Source organism: Haemaphysalis longicornis, unplaced genomic scaffold, assembly GCF_048455015.1.
Source record: "Haemaphysalis longicornis isolate Haplotype H1 unplaced genomic scaffold, Haemaphysalis longicornis Haplotype H1 scaffold_12, whole genome shotgun sequence".
NCBI classification, from domain to species: Eukaryota; Metazoa; Arthropoda; class Arachnida; order Ixodida; family Ixodidae; genus Haemaphysalis; species Haemaphysalis longicornis.
The window spans coordinates 69774901-69792856 of record NW_027526225.1 but is presented as its reverse complement, the minus strand read 5'-3'; the positions used below and the strand labels follow the sequence as shown (position 1 = coordinate 69792856).

General features: G+C 44.9%; 1 long non-coding RNA gene across 1 annotated transcript; it reads left to right on the top strand.

Moving 5' to 3' along the window:
- Nucleotides 1–1109: 1109 nt before the first annotated feature.
- Nucleotides 1110–14956, top strand: LOC144162012 (uncharacterized). Its single transcript, XR_013320567.1, has 5 exons — nucleotides 1110–1191; nucleotides 4123–4265; nucleotides 4348–4433; nucleotides 6871–6981; nucleotides 14764–14956. It is a non-coding gene; the product is annotated as an uncharacterized LOC144162012 (long non-coding RNA).
- The last annotated feature ends 3000 nt before the right edge of the window (nucleotides 14957–17956 follow it).

Genomic DNA, 17956 nt, shown 5'->3' with positions numbered 1-17956 from the left:
TAGTAATCTTCCCTATAGCCATTCATCGTCGGGAAACATATGCTACCCGTCTCGACCGCTTTAAATAATTGAAAATCAAGTTCCTGGTGCCAAAAGTGCACATAAACTACAGAAAAAAGTTCGCAATATTAGCTGTTGTGCCGGCATCAAGCCATATACCCGAATGTATAAATTCAAGTTAAACATTACTTTCCTTTCGTACATTAATTAAATTATATTTACGGAAAGAACTCCTTGTCCAAACAACTGTTTATTATAATTTCCTCTGTATAATTGCTTTTCGGCGTTATCTGTGGCTCAATTCTTAACGAAGCGTCATTTCATTGTTTGTGATTGACGTTTTGTTCGTGGTTAACTGGATAATTTTTTAGGGTGTTTTAAAACATGCTTAACTCCTTGCTATCTTTCTTTCTAATAAAATTACGTTATGTAACGAGGTCCTCTGGAGAGTTCTCAACTTAAGTTCTCAACTCAACTTTTGTTTATGTCCTCGTTTATGTTTTCCAAAAAGTGGAGTAACATAGAAGTCGAACACTAATGGATAGAAAGCGGAATTATTGTAGAAAAAAATTGAATGAAAATGGATTAAGGTGAATAAGGCTGAATTAGGGTGGATCGAAATGAATGAGGCTGACGTGATAATTGACTAGTTCTTGATACTTAGGATTAGCAAGGTAGGATTAAGTTGGGTTAGAATAAACAAATTGAAACAAAATAGAGGTAGAAAAAAGGATGAACAAGGAATGTATTAAGTTTCATGAAGAGAGATTGAGGTGCAAGTGAAGCGAATTCACAATGGCTAATACGGTTAAAGTGGAATTCTGGATGAAGGTTGATTAGAATGACTTAAGGTTGCTGAGAGCCAATTATAATGGAATAGGGTGATTTTAACGGACACTGAAAGAACTAGCAGGTAGGGAAGTTAAAAGTTCAATTGCCCCGTAGCCCTCTTAGCGTATATTCCGCAGCGAAAGATGCTTTATTTGCCGAGAAAAAATAAATGGAGAAGCACATTTCATCCCTCACGCCATTTCATGACATTTCGCGCAACGTGAAAGGAGGCCGGAAGCGAGGGAGACAGCGCTTTGGTCTATCTGGAAAACTCAAACACACCGAGCAAACTATCGAGAGCGAAGACGCCACTGGTAGCGCTTTCGGGGAATATGACAAAACAACCTGCCCGCCCTACAGGTCCGTATTCCTGCTGTTTTTTCCGCTAAATCTTCGTGTCGCATGGGTTGTGATATGCTGGTTCAACAATGTGATTGCGCCGCGTGTCCTTTTACTTTTCCTAGAAAACATCAAGCGGACAGCGCAACCGCAGGGAGAACGACGTCTGGGACACTCTTTTGCTTTGCAGTTTCAGTCGCTTCGATGCACTCGGCTTGATACGTGGTGCCATCTGTCAGCCCCACTCGTAACCCCGACCAATGCCTAGTGTGAAACGAGTCTAGGTACTCCGGTGTACGAGCACCTGAACGGCAGTACGTGAAAATTTGAGTGCGATTACTATAAAGGTGTGCGTGCGCACTTTCCCCCGAAAACAGAAAAAAGCGCATTAAAATTTACGGCTTACTAGGTGGGCTCAGATAGTGCAGCCTTGTTTTACGCACAGTGAGATAAGAGAGATGAGACTGTGCCGAACATGCGATAACCATCGCAACCGTCATCGGCGCCGCGGATTGGCAGCTTGGGAAATGCGGCATGGTTTGAATTATACCAGCACATTTATAATTGTTTATGACTCAGGGAATTTAACGTGGAAAGAAAGATTTTACGTGTTTCTTTCAGAACGTGTGTGCGCGCTTCTCTCTGTGTTGTTCGTCACTGGACTCTTCGCACAGGCGCTCAGTAGCCATTGACGTCATGTCTGCTGGCCGGCTGATAGCTTCATTTTTTGAGTATTGCGAGATTTTGATGTTACTGTTTCATAAACTGGCATATTCGTTTTGTTCGGACGCCAACGAACCTTTCTGACAAACCTCGGTTTTGTCTTCATTGTCCCTTTAATGAATAAGGTGGGGTATAGCCGGATTAAGGTGTATTGGGATAGAGCAAGATGAGTTAGGCTATGTCAGCATGAAAAAATAGAATTATTTATATTAAGACAGGTTAAAAGCGGGTAATATAAATAAGAAAGGCAAAATAGCCTGGCTGTTGTGTCAGCGTATAGAAGTGTGTATAAAAAGCAGCCTTCACTATAGTACGGCACTCTTTTTCCTTTAAACCACGCCAGAAGATTTACGAGACTCGAGAAATTTTCTCTCTTGCAGCTCTTTAGATACTTGCAGTGTTGGGCATGATTGCAATACGGCAGCATTTGTGGAACCTTATCCTGAAATTTTCCGGTGTATTATCGTGACAGCAATCTTAGTTGCCACTATGTCACCGATGCAGCGCCGTTACCCCTTTTAACAATCGGGAGCGGCGGATAGGGCTAGTACGGGCTGCCAAGTTAAGGCACAGAAACCATACAGATTTCCTCGCACGTACGTTTTGCCCATAGTCTTTTGTCGTATATAACAATCATCTAATGCCAATGAACACTGCGATAATTAGAGTATCGGCCACATCTCCTATGAAGCAGTGGCAGAAATATGGCTTCGTTAATTTACTATTGTCCGGTGCTTCAAGCAAACACATGCCTTATACATCCCGGTAATGGTTGCTATTCTGTCGCGTGCATCAGAGCGATGATTATTTTATGTGATCTGGCTGAACTTTGTCAAGTTTGACAACGTAAGCGCGATGCATTATGGTAAGGCGGCAAATCTTGAATCTACCCCGTGACAACGAAACTTAATTGAGATCCATAAGTCTCGTAAGTTATGTAAGAGTAGTAGAAATGTTGGATTGTTCTCCGGTCTTTGGAAGAGATAAATCGTGTTTGTCTGACTTTTTCACAATCGAATGGTGGCTATAAACATCTAAGACACTCGTAACCTGCGGGGAGCCATGTACCGAAGGGGTACGTAATAATTTTAACGGCCTAGTGTCTTTAACAAGGGGCCCAAATATTGTCTCGAATACTGTGTTCTTCTCCAGCGAAAAAACATCCCATTAGGTCGAGGAGGACTCCTCAATTTCATCGCAATGCTTCAAACGCGAGCAGCAGCGGAGAACGATCCTATAAAATCCATCAGTCTGTAAGACGGCCGCTGCCCGGAGACATTCTGTCGTGTCTGTGAATCGCACGAATCTTAATCTATTACACAGTTGGGCGTGCGTTGCATGTTTTTGTGTTGTTTTTCTGGCACATTTCTATCCTACTGTAACCATACATATAACCCTCTGCCTATTTTAAGGGCAGAGCACTTCATGGGGTCGCCTTGTCGTCTTAGCTTGCTAATGGTCCATGCGACTGCCGCAATCCAGCGACGCAGCCAGATAACGGACCCAAGTAGGGCCTTCTGTACCGGGGTCAGGGAGTAACGCTAAAGCCTAAAAAATCACGCGGTTAAAATAGTCATAACCGTTCAAACTTCGCAAACCGCTGGTACTTGTCACACATCTTCCTGTTATTTAACGCAAAGAAAACTCCAGGTACATTTCAGTCAAAATCTGTGTATATAATCGGCAGCCCCCGCGTTGTCTTAGTTAGGAACGCTCGTTGGGTTGGTTTTTACGATAGTAAGAGAAACAAGCGGCCGCGCAAGAAAGAAATGAATCGTTCGAAACGACTCAGAAAGGCTCCAGCCACGGAAGAAAAAAATACCGCGTTAGAAATCACAGAAAACAGCTCTAGGATACGCAATGTAAAGCAAGTGCAAAAAAGAACAGAACTCCCGCTGGCACAGTTTCAGGCAGGGGGTGCGCGAGCATTGCGAAGGCGGGAAATTCGTAATGCGGCAGTGCAGCAGAAATTTGTAATGCAGCAGTCCATTATGGCGAATCTGTGCTATACACATCCGACAGCTTTCACATTGAGTGGAACGGGTTTAAGTTGTGCTCTTCCCTTTCTCTCACACAGGTTAGCAGGGCAGAAGCTAAAAATCGCGATGACCTCGGTGTGTTTCTTTTATTTCATTAAAATAACCCTATCACTAACTCTATCTCATTCTCTCTTCTTCACTATCACTCTTTTTATGACATATGTTATAAAATACTTCTGTTCTTTTTCAGCTTTATAATACCACCAAACCGATTTGGACGGTTATTGGGCAATACAATGAATCTGAGTTCCCTATGCACGACTGCAAATATTATGAGGCATTGTACGAAACTGATGGCGAGGTTGTTTACGTAAGGACCCAACATGTAAATGGGTGAGAAGTTTGGGAATTATTCACAAAGCAATAGCGGTTATTCCAATATTAATAAAATGTGTTCTTCATTTTTTTCCGCCAGACGACCAGTAACGAGGAACCTTAAAGGAGTATTTCTTGATCTGGAATGGCGGTATGAACCAACAGTAATGCAGGTTCATAATTCACGTAAGCATGATCTAGGTTTACGATCCAGTTTAAACCGCGCTAATCCCATGCGTGATATAATGACAACCACGCAGAGACCTGGGCTGCTACAATAAGAACCGCATAAACTGGGCTCACGATAGACACGATGTACTTGCTCAGAAAGCGCATGAGTAATGGGTGTCTGGGTGCACGTTCAAGAAAATTCAGTGCCTTCGCACTCTCTGAAGAAGGATTGCCAGCGAAGCTGGGTGCAGTTCGAGGAGCGCACGAAACAAAAACAAATCGCGCTTGTTTCTGATTTGCGATTCTACATACTTCCTACATAATTACTTGTGTGAAGATTGCCAGGACATGACCTTTATTCTAACAGACAAAGATGGGGCTGTCCGTTGCCTTCCCGCGTCGTAGGCTCCTTACTGTCTACGTAACCCAGAAACCCAATCTGCGCGACCAATATGGACGTGAGGTCGCACATGGCTGTGAGAAAACCCCGTTGAAATCTCCAAGCAGATTTAGGGTATGTTATCATTAATGGAATGAAGCATGGCTGCTGGGACATGCCATCTGGTCCTCCTACTCCACGTCACGTCCCGAGCTAAAGCACACCCACAAGGCTACCAGTGATGTCCTAGTGGTTCACAGCGAAAGGCACCAGCGAAAATCTCGCTTCGAAGCCCTTCAAGCTGGACAGCAAAAAAACTGGAAAAACGTCACACCGGAAGCCCCTAAGAAAGAAGCGCAAAAAAATCTAGCGTTTCGGTCCGACCGATTTCCGGTTCACGCCGATCTATCCACGTATCATATGTGGAAAAACCGAGGCATGCACATCTTCGCTGCCAGAACAAAGCGTTGCGGTGGTAAGCTCTCCGCAAGTTAGCGATTGCAGAATTTCATTGAAGGAGCGGCTGGGCAGAGAAAAGTAAGATAAAGGAGTGGTCTTCATATGTTCACTGAAATAAAAATATAATATAAAAGATTAGAAATGTGTGAATACAATTAGCGTTTTCTTGACTCCTATTTAATGAGTTCCTGTACGTAGTTATACAGCCAAGAGCCGAACCCCATACAGCCCCCTTTAAATCTGTGAACAGAACCCATTGCCAGCATTTAGGTGCGTGCAAAAATCGCCCACGCTGAATTTCTGAACTCGTTTGGGGAGGACGTGCCCCATATGTTGACCATCCCGGTTGATTCGAACTATTGAGCGTCTTCTATATTCAGTGTGTAAAAGTGAACCCGTAGACAGCAGGTTCGTGTAAATTCCAATGCGTGTACGCTGAGTCGCTACTGAAGATGTTTCGAAATGACGCCTAACACCCGCTTGCTTTCGAATTTCAAATTTTGAGAACATAAGGACAACAACGAGAAGTTTCGATGACACCCCACTCCCCTGGTACCAAGATAGTTAAATTGACACATCATATCTTCCTGATCCATGCCAGTACCCATTATTTCTAAAACAAAGACGCTGGTGCGATACTGAAAAACCATACTTCCTGCTTTCCCGCAATACTGCTGTTTCTGATTCCAGAAACGTCATCTCTGCATGCGAGTTTCTAGTAAAGAAGCGCAGTAACAATTATAACCACAAAACATTACTCTTGGTGGTACTAGGAGTAATTCTTTGTTCGTTGGAGCAAAATAGAAAGTAACAAGAACTAACACAGACGCATTAACTTCAGGATTTTTTTCTAGGGTCTGATAATGATGTTCGTTCTGAGAAAGTAAAATTTTGGCGCATTAGGGTTCCTTAAAAAAAAGCAGGTGAATTTTCCCTTATGCAGTTCAGATGCTAAATATTGATGCATAAGGCGTGCGGTGTAATTGAAAAGTTTGTGTGTTTTTGAGCCTTACAAATACCACTTTCAGTTACTTCGCCCTACTTCTAAAGTAGATAGTAACTTGTAATGCAGCACTTACAGAAATCGCCCACTGGTGAACAACGTAGCACAAATTAGGCGGGGATCTCGCATTCTTCTTTCAACCAGAATTCTCATTAACCTAGTCTTGAACTCACCTTTTTTCATCATCGTCTTTATATGTGTGGCTGGATTTCTTGGCTAAGGACTTGGCCGGGTGAGCCTTGGCTTTCCTGAGCTTGCATTAAATTTCAGGCCTTTTTGTGGGGAGTGAATCTTGTTACAAAATACGTGTTCTTATATTCATGTAATGTAAATTATGCGGCCACGTATAGCTGCAATAAAACTACATGTGTATGCTGCGCTAATATTTGATTACGCCACCAATTGAGGAAACGATGTTCGATTCTCAAATACACAACGGAAAGTGTACAGAATGTTCCACACGTTTTCTAGCTCAAGATGTTGGCCTCATGAAGCAAGGTACCGCTTTGGGAATTTTCGTTTGATAAAAAGAAACTGTGCAATGATGTAACAAAGTGCTAACGAGGCTGCACATCAGAGACGTGTTCCTGAAGCTTAATGTATTTTTCCAGTTAACAACGACGCACACACTGAAAAAATTGTATATGCAAATGAAAAGAAAAAATGCGGCATAGTAGTGACATCTACAAGACTAATACCTCAAGGGCAAAAATATTTCCACAGTAAGTACGCGTGTATTTTTCAAAAACACATTTTATTGAAGCGTTTTTGTGTGGCAGTGTGCATTGCGAAGATGTGCTCCTGCAGGAGTTGCAGACGGTTACTTCCTTCGTAGTGAATAGTGAGAAATCGAAAAAGCCACCCGCAGGAATGATGGTGGACAACAAGTAGCGATGAAAAAATAACAAATAAAAAGAAGGGGAAGGCCAAGACAGCACCACGTCGACTTAGGTTCGAAAATTTTTCCGACCTCCTAAATCATCATATCTTTCTACAGTGGTAGCTACTTCTGTGATCCAGATAACAGACTTGTGTTGTCTTTTGAGCTACTTCTTGAAGTACTCCGCTCGTCGGCTTCAGTTTCGAAGTGAGAGAGCCTTGAGCTTTTGAAGCTAACCCCCTTTGTTCGAGTCCCAGATGTTGTGTTTTTATTTTTTGCCAAGTGATTTCGCTTCTTTAACCTGTTCTCGTAGGTCAATTCAGCGCATTCTTTATGCAAATAACTGTGAATTGGCATCTTTTGGCTTACTTTAGATGAATAAGGATAAACTATGTCGCGTACGGTCCGCATAATAAACCTGAACATTACCCTGCGGTCTGCTCCACAGAATGATGCTGCACTTTGTCCTGTGTTTGTTATCATCATCGTAGACTCGTCCGCACATTAGGCATTCCCCGACAAATACATCAAGACCAACTACGACAACCATGACAACAACACCAATGACTACAATGACAAGAACAACAACGACGATGAGGGCAGAACACAACAGCCACAACAGCAAGAAAAACAACAAGAACAGCAATAACCAGCCCGGGATCAGACCGTGAACATAAGAACCGTATTCGGTTGGTATTCGGATGAATGCAGGAACCCAGAGGACTATACGCCGAGCCCGGATCATTGATCGCCCCTGGAGCATCACCGAATACAGACATTTCGTTAATGCACAAGTGTTCTGCGTAACCACACCATCCCAAGCCTTCCAAACACCAACCACGTCAGCCCTGCTCACCTTTGCTAAGAACCTACCCGCGCATGTGGTCTGGAACTTTCGTTACACAGGTATTTGAAAATCTAATCACTGCCAGAGCTATTGGTATTGGTTTCGGAAATATACTTTAGTATATTTTCCTGTTATGATTCCATTGCGGTTTTGCAGTCTTCTACCGACGTCATCATGTCTTGTTCCTTCAAGCCGGGTGAACCTACTCTCCCCCGAAGTAACATCCAGAAAAAAAAAAAATTTCACCACTTTCCCCTAGGGGAACCCTGAGTAGTATGCGAAGCAGCCATGGGGTTCACTCAAGTTACCATTAGTTTTCAGTTCGATCGCGGTGTTGCGGGAGGCGAATGAGGAGAGCGGAGCGCGCTCGCGCGTCATTTATACCGCGGAGCTACAGTGGCGCCCCCAGCGGAGTATGCAGCGGCTACCGTCGCGTCTCTAACCCTAAGCTGCTTCGCATTATCGCGCGCGGAGCCGCAGGTGTTGCCACTCGTTGCGCGATCCCGGAGAGGAGAGGAGCTTCGGAGAGGAGGAATTCCGGAGAGGAGAAGAGCGTCGGAGAGGAGAGGAGGAATGCCTCGCATACTACTCAGGGTTCCCCTACAGGAAGATGACGACGGTGGTTGAACGCGAAACTATCCTGTGATGAATTCTTTGGTTGGCCAATCCCTAGGGTCCCCCTGCCACATTCATCATCAGCGGTGCCTGGCCAGGCATGCGCAGTGGGGGTGTGGTACTCAGGGTTCCCTTACGGGAAGATGACGGTAATATTGAGAAACTCTATGGTTGAACGCGAAGCTATCTCGTGATGAATTCTGTGGTTGGCCAATCCCTAGGGCTGCCACAATCCTCATCAGCGGTGCCTGGCCAGGCATGCGCAGTGGGGGTGTGGACGACGCACAACGGCGCCCACACAACGGCGGAGGGAGCAGGCTCGACCATAAGCAGCTTCGCATCTAAAAATACATCCACGCAGGACTCCGATTCATTAGAGAAAGTAAAAGATGAAATATTTCCGGCCAGCATGCGGATAGCTGGCGCAGGATATGGGCGCAAAACAACAACAGTAATTCAGAAAGAGCTGTGCGGTAGAGGGCTAAAAGAGTGGTTAATCACTTGTGAACGCCGCCCTCGAATTAAGAGCGCTTGTAAGGGATGCTAAGCGACCAAGCAGAAACTTGGAAGCATAAACTTAAAAGCGAAGTAATAGCCTGGAAGGCTACGTGTCGCATAAACCAGGATTCACTCGTTGGAACCCAATGTACGTTTGTCTTGCTTATGATGCGGGGGGAATGGTTGGAGCTGCTTGGTGTTTGTCAGTTTCAGCAAGAAGGCGATGCTGCTGGCAGTTCACAGTGCTTATTCCCTCACGTGGTGCGTGGTCTGAACAATTTTCTGATTGCTTAGGGAAATATATAAAGAGAATAATACCTTTGTTTAGTGAGAAATACTGAGAGTTTGGACCGACGGGGTCCCGTAGTCTACAGCCCCGGATGCAGCAGCCAAGTCACACTTAGCGTCAGGTGACGATCTGGCCAGATCTGCCTCCAGTCACTCCCTATAAGTGGAATATGTAACTTTTGTGTTGTTCTCCCCTGAGCGTTCCCTTGGACATGGCAAAGTTCCGTGAAATATGGTGCAAGCTTTACGCATTCACCAGTTTTTGGTTAACGTCGGATGTCTTCTGCCAAGTGTCTTCGCCCATGTAGAGTTAAGAAGCTATAAATTCTTTGGTAGCCTTCGGACACTGCGATTTTTTCAGCCTTAAGAGCAGCTTGTGACACTCGAAGGACAGCGTTTGTAGGCACGGGGAAAGGAGTAGTTCACTATACTTTTAGGGGGGGGGGAGGAGTGTGGCAGTTGTGGTCACAAGAAAACGGTATATGACCTCGCCGGCTTATTGGGCAGAACGCTTGATCCCTCGGAGACTATGGTGTCGGTGTGTGCATGTAATTATAATGTACTTCATTGTGTATGGGAGAATCCTTTTGAGGCTTGTAGATATCGCGTCTGTAATGATATTGGAAATTTTGTAATTGGAGCCTCTCAAAAAATTTGTGCATGTATTTTGCAGTTGCCCTAGTTCGATTCCCACGAAGATGTTTCGAATTTTCACATCTCTTCACAAAGACTGTCAGGGTAGTCCTCTGCGTCGATTGGTGTTTCAGTATTTTTCAACATTTTGGCTTCGGTGTATACAGTGTTGCATGCGTGGTTGTAGTGTCCTATTGAAAGTGTTCGCTTCTAGATTCTCTCCTGCTCTTGCGTAGGTTTGGATCTAATGAGTTCAGATGGGAAAAGGTGTTTTGAGCAGTTGGTGGAATGGCGGCATGTCCTTCAAGGCGTCCAGTTTCCTTACCACGCGAAGGGGGGGGGGGTGCTTTTCGTCGATATGGTAGCCGATACAGATTTTAACAGCCGTTTTATTTGCGCGAGCTAATTGCCTGCTCTGATATCTTCAACGGTGTTATAAAGACACTACTTAAGGTGACACCGTCAAGGTGTCACCTTAATCAGCAGAGCATGATGGCGAGTTTTAGGGCTGCCCTATAATATGCCCAGATGAAGTTGATTATTTGGTTTTCTTCTGTGAGTGTGAGTTTGTTGTACGGAAGGCAGTACCACACCCAGCTCATAATCAGTGCCTGCATGAGTCTTAATGTCTCCTCCTGTGCATTTGCTGTTTCCCTGGTTAGGGCTGTTACAATGTGGCCTATATGGTTAAACAGTTTCTGGATGAACGGCTCCGCCGCTTCTCAGTAGAGCCATGACGACTATTATTAAAAAAAACGATGATAAGATCTTTGAATATTTTATCAGCAGAGCTATTTAGGCGAACGCCAATCTTTCCAGCGTAGAGAGAAAACCAGGAGCGCACATTTGCACGTGCTTCGCGGCTACCACCTGGAGTCGTCCAGGCTTGCGCGTGTGCTTACGCCACATGAGCAGCTCCCGTCTTCGTCGTCGTCCTCGTCTAGCGACCCGCGCGCGACGGTACCGCCGCGCCGAAGACGATTACGATGAAGCTGTCAAGCAATCCCTTCATGATACACACGTGGAGACGGCCACCGGACCAACTGACGAAGTGGAGGTCTACCGAGGCGTGGATGCACTACAAGAGGGTTTCCCTATACGCAGCTGTGCCGTTGGAAGACGACTACGAAAGGGATGGCGACGATTGCTAATGAATAAAACTTATGCATGTACATTAAAAGTCAACTTTGCACTGCTGGGATCCGGCTGCCCCTTCTCTCCAGGGAGAAGCTTGATCGACACCCATCTGTGCTGTTTCTCCAGCCTCGCGGCCCTAATGCGAGATGTGCCAATTTTTTGGGTGATTTTTGTTATCTTGGCCGCGTGGTTCCATCACTCGTTTGTCCCACACACCTTACCGCGGTGACAAAACCTCCATGAGTAAATTAATGGTAGTGTAATTACGTGCTCCATATTGCGTTTCTTTCTTACTTAGAGATATTTTAGTTCATTTTTGTTCATACTGTACAACATCCTTGCTTTCTGAGACACTGGTGATAACCGTCTACTACCTGTTTTAGTTAGGTGATTCAACAATGGTGCCATAGTTTGTTACAACTGCAGAGCCACTTTGGTGTTATGGCGCCAGCTGCGGGCACAGCTTGCGACGCTCCTCCAAGCATTCAACCGCCGACCGAATACTGAGCAAACTTGTTGAGCAGGCGTGGCGCGAGCGGAATTAACGTATTTTTCTTTTGTCTCGGGCATTCTATCATTGTCTGTCACCCTTGCCTAAATAGGGTGCACTGTCAAGAAGATGTGGAGTGGGAACACGAGCGAAGAGACAGCCCCACCGAACCTACAAGGCACCGGTGACGAGGGAGTGGCCGACTTATGGTAGGCTTTCGTCGACGAGGGCAGAGGGAAGGAGCCAGAGCATCGGACGAAAACAACAACCAAGAGTGACATATCTGAATCGGCAATGTACTGTAGAGGCACGAGGACATGACGACATTAACGAGAGTTACCTTAAAAGCTAATACAAACCCGAGAGTAGAACGTTTCAGAATGATTCAAACGAGTCGCTTTAACAACAACAGTTACAGATTACAATAGTTAAATAGAAAATAATTCGATATATTACATGGCACGAAATTCCTGCAATATTGTGGGACCGGGCCAGATGATGCACCGCTGTCAAATGCTATTCGGCCAGCTATGAAGCGTTGCTTCGGTGTAGGCCTTACCTTCCTATGACAATCACGAGGATTCAAGACCCCAGGTCACATCAGAATATTCCGAACTGCTGGTCGCTGATGACGATGCACGTCCGGACAGAAGTCGGCGTTACATCACGACATTCCAACGCCATTGGTTGTCTATGTGCGGTCACCGCGTTTATACCCACGCTAACGTGGCCAAAACGTACAAAACACAAAGCGCCCAGCGCTGTTGACTGGCATTATCCCCTTCTCGAAGCGGTTAGATGCTGTTAACATAACGCGGCTTCCACGCCAATCTCGAATGTCCTTACGGTCACGAAGCGGTGGCCGTTTATTAGCACTGTAGGGGCCCGGCTTGTCGTCTTAGATCCTCCACGGTCACGCTTGCTATCCACTGCACTCACGCGGCGTAACGCACCCAGGCAGAGTCCGGCAATGTCACGCACCCAAACATAGGCTTGGAAAAGATGCCCACTTGTCCCTCGAATCAGCCCTCCAACCAAAAGTTAAAGGGACACCTGAAACGGAGGGTTCACATATTCAGGAACTGTCGGCATACACGTACAGTCATACTCGTCCCATTATTCACTGCAAAAAATTGGAGGTACATTTCAAGCGTGACGTGACTAAGAAACTTACGGAGGACAGAGCAACGTCGTTCTCATCGTATACGTCATCGTATGGGTGACGGCTGTTGATGCTCACCTTACAACACCACGTTAGGGCTATTTTTGTCGTGCTGTCGTACGTCTGCGACACCTCCTACATCTGCTACACATTAACCTTTAATGGAGAGGGCGTCACTGAGCTCTCGCCAAGCTTCTCCGGGAAGCGTTTTACTTTTGCTAAACTTCACGCACAGTATTCACCATCGTCAGAGAGTTGGCTTTCCTGGAGGGCGTATTCGCGTTACAGGCGCCATCAGTGACAACACTAAAGCTTATTTTACAAAAGGTCGTAAGCGTCTATTGTTTAACAAAGATTCTGGATGGTTCTAGCAAGTTAAGGGAAGTTAGAGCTCATGAAAGCATGGCTAGCATAAGGGTATGACAAAGCAAAAAGCAAATTAAGGCGGATGACAAAGCGAAACAGAGTAATCAAACTGAACTAAAAGAAATCAAAGTGCATTACATGAATACAATGACATTGATGTGAATAAGAATAAATTAGACACCAAAATAATATAAAAGGGGCTACTAGGAATTGAAAGAAATGAAACTGAATAGAAAGTAAGTGATAGAGAGGGAATAACAGAGTGAAATAAGGTATATCAAAGGAAATACGAGGAATAAGAGGGAAGCCAAGTGGAATAAAGTTGTGGAACTGGGAAATCCCGGTAATTCAGAGTCAAGATAGCACAAAGAAAAAAAAAGAAATAGAAAAATCAAAGCAAATAAAAATTTAAGGTGCATGACTAAGCGATTCAAGTGGATGGCTCGGTCATCATCATCATCATCATCATCAGCCTATCTACGCCCACTGCAGGGCAAAGGCCTCTCCCATTTTTCTCCAATTACCTTGGTCCTGTGCCAACTGTATATAACTCGGTTATATAACGGTATGACTTAGCGAATTATTGGGACAGATAAGACTATTACTTCAATTGATGAAGTATACTATTTCTCAGGCAGTTAATTCCGTAGACAATTAGTTAACTAATTAAAATGATAAAATGTGGATGAGACAGCGAATTTGTCTGCACGGGAGTGCGAGCTTTGGGGGTAAAGCACCCGCGCAGGAGGAGAAAGAGGGGTACACAGTAAAACAAGACGACGTGATACGAATTGAATTATGGGTCGGTCTTTAGTGCAACGCCGGTCAGACTTCTGCTGTGCAGTCGTTTAGACATGACATATCGTCTACATTTTTTTTCAGGAACGAATAAAGCACTAGTGTGCGTTTTGTTGCGTTAATACATTCTAATATTATTTGTTGTATTTCCACTCTGATTTTTGGCAGTTACTATTCATTTGGTAATCAGTTGTAGCGTCTTAGCTGCCACAACTTGTCTATATTCGGTAACCATCCTGGTTTTATCAGACCAGTCAAAAATCTTTCCGGCACTCATACTTTTCTGCAATAAATGCCTAAGCTAATCCGGGAAATCGCCATCTGGTATTTAGGAGAGAAAACTACAGCTACTTAGAGTTCCCACGCCAAATTCGAAAAAAAATATTTACGAGATTTCAATAAATATGCCTAGCTTAGCTTATCAATTGCAATTAACAAACACTAAATGGATTTGCGCTACACCTATTTATATCTTGAGGCATCCACTACGTGGGAAAGGATGACTTTGAACATTATGGATTAAAACCAGGCATTGTTTTACCAAACGTATGTCGTTATAACGTAAGGAACAACTTAATACATTCACCGCTGCTTAGTGTGGTGTGTTTAATTGAGGAGGCTATTTCGCGCATGTACATGCTCAGTTTAAATATCGAATGGACGAACGACTGCACACTAAATGAAATGGACGTGCAGCCACCCTGTGTATATTTGTTACTCTATGACACGAACATCTAATGACTCGCATACAGCCTGCTCTTACGATAATGATCTATCCCTTTTTTTCCAGATAGATTATATCCATACAGTGCTTGTGAACTGCGTTTAAGAGGAAACAAAAAGGGACCTATAGAGACGAACAATTGCTGGCATGCTTTTCACAAAATTTGTGTTCGTGGAAAACAAGAACCAGTCTTCAGTGAAAGGATTTGCACAACTTGAGATCGTTTCAGTTTGCGAACTAATTTAATCTTGCAACGAAGCGGTAGCTATGGTTACGCTACTGAAAGCGGAACCATTAAAATCACGTATTATTTTCAAACGATATAATAAACAACAATTGTTCTACGCGGTTGTCCTGGATAATCCTTGAACATAGCTTCTAAGTGTTGTTCGGAATAATGGCTTCAAGAACGGAAGCTGCGGAATGTTATTGCATAATCGTATGAAATAAATCTCGGCCATGGTTTAATTTTGCTGTGGATATTTTATTGTTTTGAGTCGAGAAGCTGGTGTCCGAAAACACGCCCAAATGGACGCCTCATTTATGCGAGAAGCTTCAAATTTACAATTCATTTCAGAAGCTGCGCGCAGCACTGTATAGGCTACATTTTTGTCAACGATCCGCCAACCTAATCCCCGTGAAGTGGGCCTCGAAAGTGCATTTCCGTCTGCCGTCTTGGCAAGGGGAACCACAATGCCACGGAGCCTATTTTCACTTGCCTTCACGATGAATTAGACGCCCTCAGGGGGCGGACTGTTGAAAATGTAGTCTCTGCAGTGCTGCACGCAGCTTCTGAATTTAACTATAGCTGGCAATGCATTCACTAATTTCATGTTGTCGTTAATCTGAGAGGTCAGGCTGGTTAGCAACTCCACGCACTGCTCATAGGAAGTGTTGGCGTTTGCAATAAGGAATGAGGCTTTTCGGCGCAAACATACCAGATGGCACCAGGTGCCGGGTTTGGAAATATTTGAATGGAGTGGGAAAGACTTTCGGGTTTAGATTTTTTGAACGAACGATGAGCGCAGGACTGCGGAATAATTTAAGCCACCTGGGAACGCATTAACCTCGCCATAACCTCAACCCCCTGATGTTTTAGCTTTTCACCTCAATCCAGAAAACAGCCACACCGGCCGGAATTGAACCTGTGTCCTTAGGCTCAGCAGAACAATGGCTTACAATGGCTACAGTGTCCTAGACAATAAGCAGTGTGTCGGCTGCGCCACGGAGGAACGGTTATTTGAGGCCAGCGTAGCGATGCCTTCCACAAAGCGCACATAGGGGGCGCTACACATACGAGGAGGGCTGAACGGCTGTATGTTTCGGACGTAAAGCGCGCGCGTAGCAGTGTCCTGTGGCCATCTCGGTGTTTAGTTGTGGTCATGGAAAAAGCTTCATGCGTTGCGGTCACGCGCGCTGCTTTTTCGTCTGTTGTCCACAGCCATAAAGCCCATCAATGCTGTGAAATCGTGACACCTAAACAGGTGCAATGTCGGTGATGCTAATGTCTATAAGCGAGACAACCTGTTTCGTGCCGGGATTCAACCGTGGCTACCGGTCCTACAGGGAGATATGCTTGCTTTCACGCGTTCTGCCCGTACCTCATCGCCGCAAGAATTCTTCACCCATAACGAAGAGAGGTGATGTGTACTGTGGAACGAAGGACTGCTCTTTCTGGACGAAATGTTTTGACCTTTGTTTTATTCAGTGGCGTGTGGAGATTCGTCGATAACGAGCACATTTGTCAAGCAAAGTACTCCCCATTACCTACTTGGGGCCAGTTATGTTTCAAGGACACCATCAAGGAGATAGAAATGGACTGTGACGAAGTCACTTCTCCAGCATAGAGGACTTGAGGTGCGTGTCCAGAGCAAAGAAAACATTCTGGAGTGCATGTTTAAAGGCTTCAAAACGTCAAGGGAATTTGATCATGTCGTTTAAAACAAGAGTGTGCCATGCGGTAGCCTGAGCGTTCCAACGTCGTTGTCTATAATAACCTTCTGGGCAGGTGAATTCAACCATAGTTTAGTATTTACTTTCTTGAAATAAATTTAAGAAAATGAGGGTCGGGGCGAGAGGTTGTGAAAGGACTAATCGCACAGCGCCATCAGGTTGAATTCCCATGCGGCTCTGCGCACAAGACTTGGAAGTTTTAATGCATTGCCGATTTTGTGTATATCACGTCATCGGACTAGTCAAAGAGGCCAAATTGTGCAAATGCTTCATGAAAGATTTTCACCAATTTTCAACGAGCGGGAACTGAATGCTCGAAATTCAAAAATGAATTGCGTACCGCAGAAGGACTGCCCTTCTCCAGATCCGCTTTTACGTAGCATATCGCAGAACAAGGGGCGAAATTACTGAAGCGCTTCTAATTGACGAGGTGACTGTACATGTTGCGTCGGCCGCCTATATAGGTGGTGATTATCCACTTGCACATTACTGGAGCTAGGCACGTTTAGTTTCTGTGCTATAACGATATCTTGGAGACCAGAAAGTCTTCCAGCCATAGACATTGGGTTTTATAGCATCCCCTAAAAAAATTAGTTTCACAAGGTAGAAGTTGGATAAGCGTGGTGTTAAGATTTTTAGCCTACATTTTTGCTCGCCCAATATACATCTGTGCTGTGTTATCGCGCTGCGCCGGATTTGAGGGATCCGCCTTAATTTCAAGGGCCTAAAAATTTTTAACGTGGGCCTCAACCTTTGGCACATGAGCGTTTTCGCGTTTCGCCTCATTCAAAAAAGCAGCCGCCGGGGTCGATCAGCAAGTGTGACGCAAAGTAGATTCTTTCTGGATAATGCATAACTGCATGTCCTCCGTAACATCATTGTCGCGATTGTAAAGTATGCCTTCGTAATATGTGGCTCAGTCGATACCCGTGAACATAAAACGCCGGTAATTGCAAGCATGTCGTTGACTTGAACAAGAAAAAACCTGTACCGCGAGTGGATTGAGGCAGAAATATCATCGTCACTTGACTCAAAATTCAGTTTGTGTACAGGGTGAAAACCCGTTGTATTGAGCCAAATTTGGTTAGGCATCATTGCAGGCAAGCCGACACTGGATACCCGAAAAATTGCCCAGTAACGAGCTAGTACGGCCAGCAGGGCCGCAAGCCAGCACGGCTGCCTGTGTCGACGCGACTGCACTCCTCCGACTGCTGCCGCCCTCTTGTGGTGGCCGTAGGCCGTATTCGTAATCACAAAAAGACCCCGCGCTTCCTCCCAAGATGTCAAACTGCGCATAGTTCTAAAA